Source organism: Propithecus coquereli, unplaced genomic scaffold (genome assembly GCF_000956105.1).
Source record: "Propithecus coquereli isolate 6110/MARCELLA unplaced genomic scaffold, Pcoq_1.0 Scaffold14, whole genome shotgun sequence".
Classification (NCBI taxonomy): domain Eukaryota; kingdom Metazoa; phylum Chordata; class Mammalia; order Primates; family Indriidae; genus Propithecus; species Propithecus coquereli.
The window spans coordinates 17,509,671-17,517,956 of NW_012138302.1; the positions used below are offsets into that span (position 1 = coordinate 17,509,671).

Consider the following 8,286-nt stretch of genomic DNA (forward strand, 5'->3'; position numbering starts at 1 on the left):
CTGAGAAGAATCTTAAATCAAGCTGTCTTCATGATGGATAGAAATTGTACACAGCAAAGCCTATTCAGCTGCTCTGTCCTTGAGGCAAGGGTCCAGGAACAGAATCAGGGGGCTGGGCCCAGGGGAGGGAGGCATGCTAATGGAGAGGATGTTACAGAGCATCAGCGCAGCTCCTGGCTGGGAGGCAGGTTTCAGCTCTGCCAAACCGTTGTCGGGCCTCCTGGGTCTGTGCAGAGCCTCTATTTGCTGTGTTGTCTCACTGCTTCACTGAGTTAGGTGTCCAGGCAACAAACACAAGAAGCACTGCCAGCTCAATAAGGAACTTGAAATTCAGAATTTATCCATTTCAGGAGGCCCAGCTGGCAGAACCACAAAGCTGCCCAACTACTACATTTTGATTTAATGGCAAAAAACCAAAACAAAGCAAAAACCAAAAACTGTCCCACAATCTATAGATCCTCTTCTCTGCTCTCCACCTTTCTCAGGTTACTGTTCTTTTGGCTCCCCTTACAAACGCCCAGAAAATATTCTGCACCGAGGCAGGTTTTTTGGTGCTAATAATGGAGTATGTAAGTCACATCTAAGCATGATGAGATTCTTTGGGCCCAAAGCTGTTTAAAGTCACCTGATGGCCAGATTCATCTTTTGTTCACTGGATGCTCACCTCACAGACACGTGGTGAAAGCGAGCACTTGTCCACGTGAACATCTCACAGGTCCACCTGCTCCAGAAAAGCCTAGGAAGTAACAAGCCTGCAGCAAAGTAATTTCAGTCGTCCCATCAGCATTGTGGATCTCCTTATATCTTATGTGGATTTCTAATTTATGTTCACTCCTGGAGTTGAGCCCTATCTATAGATTAGATAACCCCAGCTGGGCTCAAACCTTCAAAAATGAGCCATGAGATGCAATATTCACTACTGAGCTACTTCAACTGACCACATCTATAAATTAGGTCATGTCATTCTCATTCAATGAAGACAGAGCTTTCTTTGCTCTGCACACATACTACACAGTTATCCTTTTGTGTATCCAGAAAGAACTGATGCAAATGTACACATACACACACTGAACTTTCTCAATAAAAATTTGCAAATGTGTTAATATACATTATATAATAAGACCCCTCACTGGTCTTAATGATGCCTCCCAGGACGCAACATAGGTTAAAAAAAAAAAATCAGAAATGTAATATGTCGGAATAAAATCTGACATGTGAGTGAATCGGTAGGATTTTAAAACATCGTCTGGAAAATAAGAGAAGTTGCCAAGATGCAAAGATATTGAATGCACGAATATGAAACTACAGCATTTTAAGGGACATGACAGATCTTAAAGAGAGGACACCTGTACTCTCTACTTGGGAGACAGACCAGAGGTAGAAAAGATGTATGTTGGTGAAGCACATCCTCCAATAAGCACAGAGGCTGACTGGGCAAAATCAGAACACTTGTTTCCTCAGGCTAACACCTTTGATATTCCAACAGCACAATTTTCATTGCAAATAAATATATCAGTTATTCAAGTGTGCATATGTACTTTAATGAAACATTCTGTGTGGGTCTCACAGCCAACTTTGCAGCTGACCAGGTTCCAAACCCCTGACTTGCCCTCCTTTCCCATTCTGAATGGCAATTAAGAACAGAATTACAGTCAGCATCCAGGATAGAGAATTGAGGAGGTTCAGTTGACTTCAAACTCTAATGGTTGTACAAAGCACTACATTAAATCTTTTATGTTCCTGTGATATATTTTAAGAAACATTATACAGGCAGAAAATTTCAGGGATAAACTATTAGAACAGCGCATAATAACGTAGGCACTCAAATCCTGTCATTGTAAATGTCGATGGTTTGAATGACTAATTACTCACACTCAACACATTAACCTCACCCCTCCTTCCACTCTTTTCTGCAAAATATACAACAAAAGCAAGAGGGAAGGCCTCAGACGTGCAGCTGCCAGATCATCACTGGGGCCGTTTATCTATGCAAAGGGGAGGTAAGGAGCAGAAGCTGGGCCAACCTTCTCAGGGTGCTCCGCCCCCCACAAAAAAGCCAACCCTCTCTGCCTTTCATGACACCTTCCTTGCCACAATCCAGCGTCCTTATATCCACCCAAGGTGCCTGTAACACTTCCTGGATGTCAGATCATATGCACATAAAGAAAGGGTTTATTTCCACTAGGGCTAGATCTGGGTTTGTTGGATGAACAGAGGTGGATCCCTGGTGTGCCAGGCACTGTGCCAGGCCCTGGGGATACAGAGATAACAACAAGGAATAGGGCATTACTGAGTTTACAGTGTGGTTGCAAACAGATATCAGAGAACAGTGGGGATCACTGGGGAGCCCAAATCCATAATTTTAATGATGAGGAAACTGAGGACAATAAAGGGGAAATGACTTGCCCAAAGTCACATTACTAGTTAGAGACAGAATGGGACTGGAGCCCAGGTCTACAGACTACCTCACTTGTGTACTTTTGTGACAATGCAGGCATGGTCATTTGGATGAGGATTTACCTCTCCTTTCGAGCAGGAGGTGGGGAGAGAGGGAGTGAACGGTAGTCGTATCATAGAAATGCACTTAAACAGAGGTGTAGAGACATGTCTACCCCCATATCTTCCTGTGTACAGCACTCTACAGTTCATAAAGAATGGTGACGTGAACGCTAAGGTCCATGGCACAGAAATCACATCTGTTTTGCTTACTACAGTATCTCCTGGATGTAGAACAAGGCCTGAAATTGGTAGGTTCTGGATAAAGGACTGTTGAATGAATCAAAGTCCTTGCATGTCCTATAGCTCACTGGATCCCACAAGCAACCCCGTGAAGTACAAGCCAATAATGTATTAATATTATACTCATTTTACATATAACAAAAGAGGACAGAACAGGTAAACAGCCAGTCACTTACAGAGCACCTATTAAGTGCCAGGCACACATGTAGATACTATTTCAAATGAATATTCTTTTTTCAATTTTTTATTGTGATAAAGTACACATAACATAAAATTTGCCATCTTAACCATTTTTAAGCATACAGTTCAGTGGTATTAAGTACTTTCATATTGTTTTGCAACTATCACCACCATCCAGAATTCTTTTCATCTTGCAAATCTGAAACTCTATACCCATTAAAAAATAACTCCTCATTCCCCCATTCCTCCCTTCCCCTAGCTCCTGCCAACCACCATTCTACTTTCTGTTTCTCTGTCAAATACAGATTTTAAGAAGTATTCATTCAAGCAGGAGGGTTGAATGGCATGGATCTACCAGAAAAACTATTGAATGCCTTGGCCCTTTCTCCCCAGAAACATGTACGCTTATAAAACATTTTACATACACTAAAGCCAATCTATTATCTCGACATTGAAAGTCCCCAATTTGATTCTTCCCATTCAAGCCTGCAATATTTTTGGAGCACCTCTGTGTAGACTGAAACTGTTTTTACTTCTTGATAGAAAAGTTTAGAATCCTGCCTTACCCCACCTCCTCCACTTACCACTCCACTCCCCATACCAGGGTAGCTGAGAACTGTTAGTTAAGCATGCTGGGAGCATATAGTGCCCGTCACCCTCACTGAGCCCCTCCATACCTTCATCTCAGCCCCGTTTAATGAGTCATCAAGAAGGAGACAGTAGAACCTGCGGGTTCAGGGCAGGCTTTGGTCTTACTGGTATGAGAAAGGGAATAATAAAGGCACCTCCCCCTCAATGAATTGTCATGAAGACAATGAGATAATGTACATGGAGCACTCAGCACTACTCCTGGTGGGAATCCCTCCACAAATAATAGTGATGTTAATATCATTAGATGAGAACAAGGAGAAAGATAAAAACCAGTATCTAAGAAACTAGGTTGGAGTTAGACGAGAAAAGCTGAGTAGCAATATAATCAAAGGTAAAACCTTTCCTTCCTTCCCAAATCACTCTTTTCATATAATTTCTTACTCTCAGAATTTATTTACTTATTAATCAAACAAATAAGTATTGCTGAAAGGTCCCTATGTCAGAGGAAAAAGCATGTCCTGGGGCCAGGAAAGTCCTTGAAGTGTATCAAGCAAGATCACTCTAAAATTCTAAGTGTACTTAAGTACTAAAAATGTACTTAAAGCCTCCTTTAATTTTTTTTTTTTTTTTTTAAGAGACAGGATCTGACTATGTTGCCCAGGCTGTATTCAAACTCCTGAGCTCCAGGGATCCTCATGCGTCAGCCTCCTGAGTATCTAGGACTACAGGCACACGCCACTGTGCCCAGCTTACCCCTTTAATATTCCTTCCATTGGCTCATGAATTCCTTATACCTCCCTCCATCTGCCACCTTTCACAACACTTTAATTTGCTCAAGTTTGGGGGAAATCGGGCTAGAGTTACAGGACTGATTCTCCACCTCACAACTGAAAAGAATCATTGTTCTAGGCCCCAGAAAGCCACATCAAGGGTGCTGCCATAGTACCCTCACCAATCCTGCCAGCCACACCATATTGTGTCCTTGCCCCAATATTTCCCACAAAAATGGCAATTTAACAATAAACTGTACTGTTTTGTATTCATGTATCTTAACATAAACCTAGTTTCAGGATCTACTTCATGAGGCAAATAAAAGGTTACAACTTCACATTACAGGAACCTGCCCTGATGCAGAAACTCACTACTGACATTTATCATCCGAGCCTAATGCAGGCCCCTTGTATACCTATCACCACACTCTTGGCAGTCCTCAATTCCTGGTTTTCTCGTAGAGGTGTAGTCTCACTGCTCCATTCAGGCAAAAGGATCAAGAGGAAAGAACCAAAGGTCGTCACAGGAATATGATGTTTCTTTTACAAATACTCTCCCCCTGTCCTTTCAGCCCCCTTTAAATGTCAGTAATCCTAGAAACTAGAAAGATGCTAAAAGAATATACTGATTGCAAACATGTCTCAGGTGTGTACATCTGGGACACACACACACACACACACACACACACACATTTTATTAAATATTTTAATCAGTATCTAAAGGTGTTTTCTTTTACGATGTTGGAAGGACTTTTGAAAATTTTACGTGTAAAGGCTAACCCTTATGTAATAGAACAAGCGCTCTCAAGAGCGTGAAGAATAATGTTTACCAAGGGAAGTCGCTGAATTGAACCATTAAAGAAATAGATTTTAATTATTCATCAGAACAAAAATAAAAGTCCTAATTCTCTTTGTAGGTATTTCCCACTTAACCCGCATAAAATTCTGACACGCAGTACATTAGACTCCGGTGGACGCAATAGCCCAGCAGACTGTTGTGTCTCACCTGCCTTTCAAAAGCCTGGAAAATAAATCCCCAAAGTTAGAAAATTAAACAGCAGGCTCTGCGTTTCTGAAGACAGATATTATTTTTAGGAATAATTCCTCACTTCTCTTCTTGCTCCTTAAAAGATACTAAAAATGTCCTTACAACCCCCCAATTTCATCTTTCTTTAAAGCTTCTTACATCAGCTCATAAAATCTATACTCTGCCCTCCATCTATTCAAGAGGCTTTAATTCATTCAAGTCCATTCAGTTTAACATTTTTTTCTAAATGCAACACTTTCCTTGTTATGATTCAATGGTGAAGGAGACACATGTTATTAATGGAGCCCAAGAGGAGGGGCTGAGATTTATGATCCGATCACTCCAGGAAAAGGGAATTTGGGAATACCACCCCTCCAACCAACTATAGGCGATGACTCATAAAGACCACTGGACCAGAGGACTGTGGCTGAAGATGGCACTCATGTCCCCCCAAACCATTCATGTCATGTTTCTGTAGATTCTGCTGGAGGGTGACTAGAAAACTCTAGAAAAAAATATTTAATTCCAACCAGGGAAAACATGCTGACAGCTTAATAATACCTTTGGGCAGATGCACAAATAACCTGAAAGACCTATTTACTCTAGCAAGTTATGTGGTAATAAATTCTCAGCATATCCTTAAAACAAGTGTATTCAATTCAACACAAGTTTATTGAACGCTATTATAGGCCAAGGCATTCTTCTAGAAGGTAGGGAAACAAAAATAATTTGGTCCCTGCCTGTAGAGGGTTCAAGCTGGAAGGATGGCAGAGAGGCCAGGTAAACAAATACTTAATTAAAATCAATTGTATACGCCCCTTTCTTTTAAGCAATCCCCTCCAGAATTTCTCTAATGACTTCCCCTCCTCACCAAAAGCACATAAATTGAATACAGTCAGACTAATCCCACTCGTTCTGATACTGAACTGACAGTCCTGTTCCAGTCTAAATGCCTACCTAAACAAATGACTATTTGTAACAGTGAGGTAAGCTTGAGGCATCCCTCCTTTGAAACAGCATCTTCTGCTCTGGAGATGAACACCAGGAATGTCAAAGTATTCTCAGTGGTGGTATTCAGGGCTTTTAAAAAATCAGCAGCCGCTGGAGAGAACAAGAAGCATTAATACTTAAAATAGCAGGGCCAGCATGGATATGAAAAGCATAATCAAAATTTAATTTCTCTTAGGCATTATTCTCAAATTCACAGAAATCCAAGTTTTTAATCTTCTTCCCCAGACACATAGCACACATTTCCCCTCCTAAATAAAAACTGGCCTCCTTTACAGCATACAGTATTTCTGTACAGCTTCAATTTGGGCCTAAAACAATTTCCTGGTGTGTCCATCCTGATGCAGTCCTGGTAGAACTTCTAGGTATTTGTTTTTAACTGACTTTCACAGCAAACTCCACAGAGCTGAGGGACAGCTTGATCCTCCAGTTCATTGTAAAGGCAAGGGGATCTTTCTTTCATCCCCCACAATTCAGTCGTCTTTTCCAAAATGACTAACTAATAAACACGATCTCAAACTTTCAATAAGCTTTCTTTGTTCAAGTCAGATTTGAAAAAGACAAATGTTTGTATTTTAACATAAATACAATTTCATGGGCAAGCTCAGGCTTCCTGAAAAAATATGAGCTCTAATAAAAAAAATCAATTGGAAAACAATTCTTCCCCATCCTACCACCTAAGCCCCCCTGGACTTTGAATGTTTAATGTGGACAAAATAGTCAAAATGCTTAATAACAAGCTGTGGGTACCTGTTGGGATGGGAACCAGTTGTGATGGTAAATATGTTATCTTCATCTTCCATACAAAGAACAGTTAATGAATCATTTGAAAAACTGCCCACAAACTGATTAAGTCGGACTTATCTTCTGATTAAATGCATAAATAATAGCCAATGGCATGATCCACGTAAACATAAGTATTGTATATTTATAAAATGCCTGCCCAGTGGCTGAGAGTGTGAGCAAACTCATCACGATTTAGCTGTCAAAAGCAGTGTGCTATTCTGCATATATATCATGATCTAAGGTGTTAGGTCATGTCTCTGAATTTAAGTTTTATGCACATTCAGATTAAATTCTTCAGAAATCCACATAGAAATATATTTTATTTTGAAAATTAACATTTGTTTTCTTAATATAGCTAGGATGAGGATGGGCAGAGTGAAGGGGAGTAGAGCGAACTAGTATCTAGAAAAATCTGTGTAAAGAAGCCTTTTCTTTTTTAAGGGAAATTGTAGAATGCCAACGGCTCTTGCAATTGTGCAATTCAAAAGTGAGATTATATGAGCCATTGTGAAGCTAAAGCTAAAGATACTGAGTGAAATAAAACAGTTCTCAGCACCCCAATTTATTAAATATATATGTGGCCATGGTAAATTATACCCGTGGACAATTCACACATCCTCATATATCTATGTGTTCATTTGTAAAAAGATCCTGAATGTCATGTTGATAGGGTAGTTTTAAAATTGAAAATTACTTTATCACACTTGAAACTTTATTGTTAATTTCTCCCTTCACTGCCTCTCTCTCTTTTTTTTAATAAGAGAGAAATATTAGAAAAAAGGAAATTTTTGACTTGATAGGAGAACTTTATCCCTTAAACTACCTCTGAGAGGAGCCAGTTGGACACCCTCCTGGGTGGGACATTGTCCGGCAGGGTGGAAGGGGCAGCAAGAAAATTGGACTCCACCAAATCAGTGTTGGTGAGAAATTCAGACCTGGGCTGGGAGAAGAATGTCTTTGAGTTATTTGTGGGCAACATGTTTACAAAGGAAACAAAAATTCAAGGTTTACAACTGTCCAGCTTTAAGGTGCTTTAAGGTATTTATATATTTCTTATCATTATCAGTGGAAATATAAACTAGCACATGCTTTCTGTACTTTATGTTCATATTCTTGGACCCAATGACCCATTATGAAACTCAGAAAAGAATCCAAAATTCTCTAGACCAAAAGTACACACAATGA

At 40.1% G+C, this 8,286-nt stretch overlaps 1 protein-coding gene across 6 annotated transcripts in view; it reads right to left on the reverse strand.

The window, feature by feature from the left end:
• Positions 1-8,286, reverse strand: part of ELAVL4 (ELAV like neuron-specific RNA binding protein 4) — a 149,284-nt gene that overhangs the window by 51,406 nt on the left and 89,592 nt on the right. The gene's annotated exons all lie outside the window — the stretch shown is intronic.